This window comes from Rhinoderma darwinii, chromosome 3, assembly GCF_050947455.1.
Source record: "Rhinoderma darwinii isolate aRhiDar2 chromosome 3, aRhiDar2.hap1, whole genome shotgun sequence".
NCBI lineage: Eukaryota > Metazoa > Chordata > Amphibia > Anura > Rhinodermatidae > Rhinoderma > Rhinoderma darwinii.
Window position 1 is genome coordinate 420481198 of NC_134689.1, and position 11155 is coordinate 420492352.

The 11155-nt window shown below is 45.8% G+C and overlaps 1 long non-coding RNA gene across 2 annotated transcripts; it reads left to right on the forward strand.

Annotated features, from left to right (window-relative positions):
* The first annotated feature begins 760 nt into the window (after positions 1-760).
* LOC142748459 (uncharacterized) lies at positions 761-10942 on the forward strand. Of its 2 annotated transcripts, none has more exons than XR_012882263.1 (3): positions 761-1047; positions 9898-10111; positions 10419-10942. It is a non-coding gene; the product is annotated as an uncharacterized LOC142748459 (long non-coding RNA). The 2 variants fall into 2 exon arrangements; XR_012882262.1 differs by lacking the exon at positions 761-1047 and adding an exon at positions 9163-9262.
* Positions 10943-11155: the final 213 nt, after the last annotated feature.

Consider the following 11155-nt stretch of genomic DNA (forward strand, 5'->3'; position numbering starts at 1 on the left):
TGTGGGAAACAAAATGGCTGTGTTGCCTGTAGCAACCAATCACATTTCATGTTTTCAGTACAGTGTAGGACATGAAAGCTGTACTCTGATTGGTTGCTGTGCTTAACTCCACCCCCTTTTTGCCAGCACTAGTCCTAGTATGTTATAATAATAACAGCCATATTAATGATGATAATGATGATAAAATATACATATTTACTGGTGTAACAGGAGCTTCTCTATATCGGTCGTGGGAAGTGCAGGAGAAAAGCGTTGGGCGCCATGGCAACTAATTATCTCTTATTTTCTCGCAGCCTCTTGGAAATTGAAAGCAACTTCCTGATTGGTCTGTGCAGGTCACATGTCCTCTCTTCCATTGCTCTACTTCTGGGGCTGTCTGCATATGAAAACTTATAACCAACCGGTGTCCAGATAATGAAGTAACCCCCTAATAATTACCCTCCGACACTCGGCTTCTGTGAATGTGGGGGTGACCCGGGGGGGGGCAGCTTTATTAAAATAATTTATTTACTAACATTTTGTTAATCTGATCAAAATATCAAAACTCTAAATGACCTTAAACAGCGGCCAATGAAAACCCGTATGTCGCCCATCCCAAGGACATGGCGGTAAATACCCTCCTAATACCGCCAGCCGTGACCGACCATCATACAGCAAAATATACCATCAAGACACCGCCGCCGCCGCGCCACAAATAACAGCGTGACAGAAAATCTCTGCATTTTAATATAATATTTTTGTTTTTTTTATACACAGAATATCACGCCAAAAACCACGAACCATGAACCGCGTCCACTGCAGGTTGTTGTTTTTTTTTTGTGTGGTTCCCATATATATTTATTAAAGAGACGGCGAAAGCAAAATTAGCCAAACAAGCGCACAGATAGATACATAAAATGACAGCAAAACGCCATCACCGCACAATCACCACCGCAGCACCATCGCCGAACCATCGCCGCACCATCACCGCACCATCACCGAACCATCACCGCACCATCACCACCGCACCATCGCGTTATCAAGGAGGGGGGAATTCAGCCAAAAGAGGTAGGTGAGGGGGAGGGAAGCTATATACTACCTCACCGCCATAACCACCCCCGTCCCTAACCATACACCCCCCCTAGAATAGCTGACACACTATGATAACAGAAAGAAGGGAGGGAAGACCCCTCCTAAACTACCTCCACTTATTATTAAACCTTAGCCAGCAACAGTCCCAGTCCCAGCGGCTAATACGCCTGTGAGTCTCCGAGGAATCTCCCTATAAATGAGTGTTGACAAAGTGTGTGTTGCCCATAGCAACCAACACGCTGGACTCCTATTGGTTGCTATGGTAACACCAGCGCTGGATTTCTATTGGTTGTTATGGTAACAGCAGTGCTGGACTCCTATTGGTTGCTATGGTAACACCAGCACTGGATTTCTATTGGTTGTTATGGTAACAGTAGTGCTGGATTACTATTGGTTGCTATGGTAACAGCAGTGCTGGATTGCTATGATTGCTATGGTAACACCAGCGCTGGACTCCTATTGGTTGCTATGGTAACACCAGCGCTGGAGTGCTATTGGTTGCTATGGTAACACCAGCGCTGGAGTGCTATTGGTTGCTATGGTAACAGCAGTGTTTGTCGTCCACACTGTATAATATATGATATAATGTATCTATGCGCTGATCATACAGATTCTATAATATATGACGGGATTATTACATATTAATAACATACAGCCCGTTATTCAATGAGGGGATTCATTTACTACATGTTGTTCTATGTAATAAGCCCCTGTAATGTCCTTGGTGGGCACTATAGGGCAGCAATGCCCCCGACCAGGGCCGGACTGGGACTTATAATCAGGCCTGGCATTATTAAGCAGACAGGCCCACCGCAGGCCATACGCAGCCGCCAGTGCTGGAGTACATGGGACCACCTTCCAGCTATACAGGACATGGGGAGATTTATTAATAGTCCTGATCGCTCCAACTCCAACCAATCCACGGCTTTCCCACCAGAATAACGGACATGCTCATTATTCTACAGGAGGGTTTTTGCGGATCTTCTTTCTGCTGCATGTGAATGGGGTATAAAATAGGCCACCCACTTCTAATGGATGCAGAATGTTAGTGGATATGAAAGGGATTTAGGTCTGGAATCAGGGACTTAGTCCTAATCAAATCCTGATTGCGCGATCATGGCCTAATACTGACGTATAAAGATTGTAAATTATACCGGTATACAATGCTAAAATATCACCGTACTGGAACTAAATAGTATGATTTATATTTTATATTCAGCCATATACACACACTCACATGCTGGACACATGACGCACAGATGCAACCCACAAGCTGGACACATGCCGCATTCGTGACACTCACACCTAGGACACAAGCGCACGCACACCACTCACACCTAGGACAAATGCGTACGCACACCACTCACACCTAGACAACATGCGCACACACACCACTCACACCTAGGACAAATGCGCACACACACCACTCACACCTAGAACACATGCGCACACAAGCCACTAACAGCTAGGACATATGCCGCACAGATACAACCTACAAGCTGGACACATGCTGCATTCGTGCCACTCACACCTAGGACACGTGCACACGCATACCACTCACACCTAGGACACATGTGCACGCACACCACTCACACTTATGATTCATGCACATGCACACCACTTACACCTAGAACACATCCCCCTCCCACACCCAGGACATATGCCGCACAGATGCAACCCAAAAGCTGGACACATGCTGCATTTGTGCCACTCACACCTAGGACACATGCGCACGCCCACCACTCACACCTAGAACACATGCGCACGCCCACCACTCACACCTAGAACACATGCGCACGCACACCACTCACACTTATGACTAATGCACACACACACACCACTTACACCTAGAACACATTCCTAACTCACACCCAGGACACATGCACACGCACACCACTCACACCTAGGATATATCCTCCACTCACACATAAGACATATGCCGCACGTTGTCTACCCACACCAAGGACACATGTTGAACACGTACTACTCACACCTGGCACAGATGCCACACACATTACTCAGATAATACACATACCACTCACACACTAAACACTACTTACACTAGACACATACCGCACACACTACTTACACTAGACACATACCGCACACACTACTTACACTAGACACATACCACACACTACTTACACTAGACACATACCACACACACTACTTACACTAGACACATACCACACACACTACTTACACTAGACACATACCGCACACACTACTTACACTAGACACATACCGCACACACTACTTACACTAGACACATACCGCACACACTACTTACACTAGACACATACCACACACACCACTTACACTAGACACATACCGCACACACTACTTACACTAGACATATACCGCACACACTACTTACACTAGATGCATACCGCACACACTACTTACACTAGACACATACCGCACACACCACACAAAGCTAAACACATACCGCACACACACGTACAACACACTAGACACATGCCGCACACACTACTTACACTAGACACATACCGCACACACTACTTACACTAGACACATACCGCACACACTACTTACACTAGACACATACCACACACACTACTTACACTAGACACATACCGCACACACTACTTACACTAGACACATACCGCACACACTACTTACACTAGACACATACCGCACACACTACTTACACTAGACACATACCACACACACCACTTACACTAGACACATACCGCACACACTACTTACACTAGACATATACCGCACACACTACTTACACTAGATGCATACCGCACACACTACTTACACTAGACACATACCGCACACACCACACAAAGCTAAACACATACCGCACACACACGTACAACACACTAGACACATACCGCACACACTACTTACACTAGACACATACCGCACACACTACTTACACTAGACGCATACCGCACACACTACTTACACTAGACGCATACCGCACACACTACTTACACTAGACGCATACCGCACACACTACTTACACTAGACGCATACCGCACACACTACTTACACTAGACACATACCGCACACACTACTTACACTAGACACATACCACACACACTACTTACACTAGACACATACCGCACACACTACTTACACTAGACACATACCGCACACACTACTTACACTAGACACATACCGCACACACTACTTACACTAGACACATACCGCACACACCACTTACACTAGACACATACCGCACACACTACTTACACTAGACACATACCGCCCACACTACTTACACTAGACACATACCACACACACTACTTACACTAGACACATACCGCACACACCACTTACACTAGACACATACCGCACACACTACTTACACTAGACACATACCGCACACACTACTTACACTAGACACATACCGCACACACTACTTACACTAGACACATACCACACACTACTTACACTAGACACACCGCACACACTACTTACACTAGACACATACCACACACACTACTTACACTAGACACATACCGCACACACCACTTACACTAGACACACCGCACACACTACTTACACTAGACACATACCACACACACTACTTACACTAGACACATACCGCACACACTACTTACACTAGACACATACCGCACACACTACTTACACTAGACACATACCGCACACACTACTGACACTAGACACATACCGCACACACTACTTACACTAGACACATACCGCACACACTACTTACACTAGACACATACCGCACACACTACTTACACTAGACACATACCGCACACACCACACAATGCTAAACACATACCTCACATAACTCTTACACACTAGACCTATACTACACATACCACTCGCACTCACATTAAAAACAACACGCACACAAATGCCTCCAATACATTAGAAGACACAAAACTCACACAAATTGCATATTTCACTCATACAATTGTCATACACTGTTACCACTACATCAACCAGTCACACTACAAAAATCATCCCAACACGTCACTCACATTGCTATATTTACCGGCTTTCTTTTGTAGACCGCTGATTCTTGGCCACTGGCATGCAGGATGCTGGCAATACATAGGCGTGTATACCCGAGATGCCCCCTCCACCACTAAGCCCCGCCCATGTGCCCACAAAGCCACGCCCCTTTTACAAAATTCCTCCCATCTGTGGCTCAAATTAACAATAACCCGATGCTCACCATTTTAACCCTATAGCTCCTCCTATCTACAGTATCTGGACCCCCTCCCCTCCCACAAGCAGGTTACATGAGGCTGAAGCATAAACCTGCTGGCGCTACGGCCATCAGCAACATCCCCGGCAGGGGCTGGAGTCTCCTTCTCCTCGGCAGCCAGACTGAAGCTGTGCTCAGGGGCAGTAGAAAGAGCAAGCACATCACTGATTGGCTGCTGCTCAGCCAACCAGCGTTAGGTTTGATTTGTACATGCAGACTGGGCAGGTACCGATTCTCCTTTTCCTCTGCGGCGCCAGAGATGTGCGCGAATGAGCGAGGCGTCAGTGCAGAAAACAAGTCTAGAGCTGATTAGCTGCGGCTCGGCCAACAAGCGCTAAACTTCATGTCTGCAGCGCTCCTTCCCATCACTGCAGAGTACACAGCAATAAATCTCCGAAAGATGTGGTTATAAACACCAGGAGGCCGCAGTTATTGTAATGTTGCTGCTTGTGGTCACCACTGATTGTATGGGAGGCCGGCAGGCGGCCCACTGTTCACCGGCCCATCTGCCATTTACCAGAACTGCCAGATGGCCAGTCCGGCCCTGCCTGTACCCCAAGTGTCAGTGTGTCATTATCCTGCACCCCAAGTGCCAGTGTGTCATTATCCTGTACCCCAAGTGTCAGTGTGTCATTATCCTGTACCCCAAGTGTCAGTGTGTCATTATCCTGTACCCAAAGTGTCAGTGTGTCATTATCCTGTACCTCAAGTGTCAGTGTGTCATTATCCTGCACCCCAAGTGTCAGTGTGTCATTATCCTGTACCCCAAGTGTCAGTGTGTCATTATCCTGTACCCCAAGTGTCAGTGTGTCATTATCCTGTACCCCAAGTGTCAGTGTGTCATTATCCTGCACCCCAAGTGTCAGTGTGTCATTATCCGGTACCCCAAGTGTCAGTGTGTCATTATCCTGCACCCAAAGTGTCAGTGTGTCATTATCCTGTACCTCAAGTGTCAGTGTGTCATTATCCTGTACCCCAAGTGTCAGTGTGTCATTATCCTGCACCCCAAGTGTCCATGTATCATACCAAGAAAAAGTGGCTTGTCGGCACCCCCCCTGGCACCCAGCACCTGGCAGGGGGGGGGGTATATCCTGCCACCAGCTCCCCCCAGCTATACCCTGACAGTGTCTTCTAACGCTGATATCCATAGAGCCCCCATAACAGTGCCGGTCACGGTTCTTGTATAACAGCAGAGGAATGTGCTGATGTTGGGGGAGGTCACAGAGAGACAGTTACATAGTCAAAGGAGCAGAGGAACCAGCAGCACAGAGTGTTTCAGGATATGAATGTGTTGATCTTGTGGGAGGTCAGACAGAGGTAGATTGTAAAAAGGTCGATTTACTTTAGTTATTTTTATTTTTCTATTTTATTATTTTTTTTTACATAAAATGGCGCAGTTTTGCCAAGATACCCAGAGGAGCAGTGTCCTCCAGCAGCACAGAGGATTTCAGGAGAGGGGTCCGCTACTCATAAATTGCGGTGGAGTTCCAGCTTATGTAAGGGTATGTTCACACGCTGAGAGGCAGTTACGTGTGAAAAGACAGACTGTTAACAGCTGCCTCGTTTCACACGTAAAAGCTCCTCCTCGTAATTTACGAGGCGTCTGTGACGCTCGTATATCTTGAGCTGCTCTTCATTGATTTCAATGAAGAACGGCTCAAATTACGTGGCAAAGAAGTGCCCTGCACTTCTTTGCCGAGGCAGTAAATTTACGGGTCGTCGTTTGACAGCTGTCAAACGACGACTCGTAAATAACAGGTCGTCTGCACAGTACGTCGGCAAACCCATTCAAATGAATGGGCAGATGTTTGCCGACGTATTGCAGCCCTATTTTCAGACGTAAAACGAGGCATAATACGCCTCGTATACGTCTGAAATTTGGCCGTGTGAACATACCCTAAGAGAACGACATGGCGAGATTGCGATGCCTGCGAGTGTAACGATTAGAAAGTTGCGGTAATCCCACGAATTGACGGCGACCTTTGTGATTATTACTCGCGTCTATTTTTTCGTAGGAAAACATTGAAGTTGCGTTTTTGTTTAGATGGGATTTTTGGCCGCGCAGTAAAAAAACATATAAAAATTGCGGTTTTCGACGTGGTTTTTGCCTGGTCGGTTCTAAATGTGAAACTTCTAAAATAAATGTGATTTACCGGTAAAACCGCACAGGCGAAAACCGCATCGCAAACCGCGTCAATTTGCGATAAGACAGCGTGCGTTTTTTACAAGTCTCATCTTATTACTTTCTTTGGACCCTCGGGGAGACATTTTTTGGCGCGCATTAAAAATCACATAGAAAACCGCAACAAATTGTGGTTAAACCCTGTACGTATTTGATGCGGTATTTATGGCGCTCTGATGTAAATGACCCCATAGGTTGGATTCGGACGTTGCGGTTGCGGTGCAGTTAAAACAACATCCGAAAACCGCGTGCGTTATTACCTCGTTTCCGAAGTGATTGCAAATTTACGGTAAAAAAAACGCAGCGAAAATAGCAAAAAAAAGCGACTTACGTAAATATACCGCGACACCGTGCGCACACTGACCGGATCACTGACACATTCAGCTCTGCTACATCTGTATCACTATCGGGCGCAGTGATTGGCTCATTAATTAGGGCTGAGCTCCACCTGACATTAATAAGACCCTCAGCTGTGACCGACCTCTCGTCAGCCGGGTGATGTAGTGATTGGCTGCTGGGGGTGATTGTCCACCTGTATGACATGCAGCACCCGCTCCTTATACTGGGGGATTATCTGCAGCTTTGTCTGTGAGCTGTGTAGGTTGTGGAGTGTGGCTGGTCTGCTCCAGGCAAGGTGAAGTATACACCGGGGGGCACAAACTTATCTAGATGTGATTTTATGTAGTGGTGCATACATATGAGTGGTCTGGTCATAGGAGAGCTGTGGCTTTGTCCCTTTGTGTCAGTTTTGCTCGTGTCTATGTTTGGCTTTAGTATTTTGATATGTTCCTGTGTTGCGGCACTTCTTCTTCTGTCCAGGGCTGAGGGTATAATTCTGTTTTCTAATGTCCTTTTGAAGTGTTTTGATTCATTATTAGGTTTGCTGTCAATGAATGGAAATGTTTTCAGGCTTACTATTTCTCAGAGATGTGCTCTGGTACATGTGTGTACATTGTAACAAACCCACCACCAGTTGTGAGCAGGACTTGGTTGGAAATATCAGCCTTTGGAGGTAAATGTGGTCCCATTCACTGACTGCAAGAGCAGATCTTATAAATGATGAGGCAGTGACACATAGTGGAGCATTACTTAGACCAGTGATCCATATGTCAGTCTGAAACCAGAGTGTGCAGGAGTAAGGGTATGTTCACACGCTGAGAGGCAGTTACGTGTGAAAAGACAGACTGTTAACAGCTGCCTCGTTTCACCCGTAAAAGCTCCTCCTCGTAATTTACGAGGCGTCTGAGACGCTCGTAAACCTTGAGCCGTGCTTCATTGATTTCAATGAAGAACGGCTCAAATTACGTGGCAAAGAAGTGCCCTGCACTTCTTTGCCGAGGCAGTCCATTTACACGTCGTCGTTTGACAGCTGTCAAACGACGACTCGTAAATAACAGGTCGTCTGCACAGTACGTCGGCAAACCCATTCAAGTGAATGGGCAGATGTTTGCCGACGTATTGCAGCCCTATTTTCAGACGTAAAACGAGGCATAATACGCCTCGTATACGTCTGAAATTTGGCCATGTGAACATACCCTAAGAGGCGCGGGTCTCTTGGTAGATTTGGCGCAGTTCTGCCTGTAATGTATTTCTGCGCCGCTATGAGCAGATGTAGATTTGTGTTGTATCTTGTGACAATTTCTGTCTTACTTTATAGTTGGTCTGCAGGAGGCCACACCCCTCTTGTAAACCCCACCCACTATAATTGACGCTTGTGAAAGAAGCGCAAAACGGCAAGTCAGAAACGTGGTGCGGCCAATTAATGCCACAAAGGTGTCGTAAAGCTGATGGTAAATTTCCCTCATAATATATCAGGCGCGGAGCTTTGTTATAAGTGGATTACACTTTTGGTGGATTTTGTACTTTTAAAATGATTCTGTAAACCTATCTTATGTACCCATGACAACACTACTTGTTTCTGTGTGATGCATTGTGTTATCATAAGGAAACTGGACCTGTTATGTGGCTTATTTTTATTTTTTCTTTGTGAAATGTACTTCATTAATAGCAGAATTCTGACTTCGGCACTTGGTATTCCCATGATAACTGAGCTTTGAGAACGTGTCTGGAAGTGTTGTCATGTGGACACAGAAATAAAATCTTGAAACTACCCAGCCCTTGATTCTCAGCTGCCCTTGTGTCAATGATGAAAAATGGCACAAAAGTCAGAAAATACAGCAGTAACCGCCCCATCACCTCTTATGTTGGCCATGCTGATGGTTTCCTTCTTGTGAAGGAGAATGGGGTGGCCCGCTAATCCCACTACAGTGAATAATGGGTTAACTGCTAATTGCTTGTTCCGAGTAACTGTTGGTCATAACATCGGCCATAAATGGTCCTTTCCTATAAGTGATTGGACAATAACCCTCATTATTCTCACTGGTAACCGGATGTCCTAATGTATCTAATTGTTTTTCTCTTTTAGAATCTGGGACAACCAGGGTTGAGTATCTGGGAAAGTTGTTACGTGAGAAGCTTCATATCTCTCTACTGCCACCTATTGGACTATATTCTGTGAGGACCAGTAAATATCCCTACAGGAATTTGGCTGAGAAACTGAATTGTGTGGACTCCACGTGCCACCGTACAGACTCCTACAGATCCTTCCCACCATGTCGGAGTTGAGAAGCTCTTAAACGGTACTTGGTCATTGTGATCTTCATGTATTGGTAGTGAAAGTGTAATGACACGTTCCACATAATGATGGATGGTTCTTGGGGAGCTAGAGTTGGGGGTGTGACTGATGATCGCCGTGTTTCACAGTGGCAGATCCTCCTAAATTTCTGACTGAATCACTCATTGAGCTCCCTCCCCTCCCCCCCCCCCCTCCCTTGTGTAGGATGTTTGGGTTGAGCTGGTAAATATTTTCTCAATTGTCTGACCAGTTGTGTCTCTAATTTCATGTTCTTCGACTGTTCTTCACCATGTGGATTCATCCCATCACAGACAAGTTGATGCCCCATCAGGCGTGTGACATTAAATGAGCCCCATCAAGCATCCGGTGACCTTACTCGCTATTATATAAATTCTCAAAGCTCCGCTCCAGTTTCTAGATGTCTCTTGGATGGACCAACTGGCCTTGAAGCTTTTGACATGAAATGAAGGAACAAGGTAGAAGTTGAGAATTGGGATTTGTGTGATGTTTAGAGACTCGGGACTGCAGTCTAAAGGTCATAAGACCATGTGGTCCAGGTTGGAGACTTGGAAGCAAGAACTGGCTTATTAACTGGTCACAAGTCATGGAGAAAAGTGTTTATGTTGTCAAGGGTGTCCTGTAATTGGTTGGTCTTCTGGGTGGCATTGTATAACTTAACTGGCCTTTAAGATGAGAAACTTCTGTAGACCACCTCTGCTTAGAATAATATGGTTAATCCTAATCTTCTCAAGAACTTCCAACAGAACATGCTGGCTAAGATGGAGGAACCATCAAATTGTGTGGCCATGAAGTTCCCAACATTGGTTATTTGTGATGTTTTGCCTCGTCTATTTGGGTTGTGGTTGACTATTTAAAATCAAGAGAACCTAATCTTTCTGTTCTGGTCCTTGAGGAACCCCACAAATCCTCACTGAGTGTTCTTTAGAAGACAGTGATCTCATTAATTGCTATCGGTAACTGCCACAAGTGTGCTGTAGATCTTCAAAAGATGGTTCCTTTTGGGTCACTTGTGGACTTCTTTTAAGAT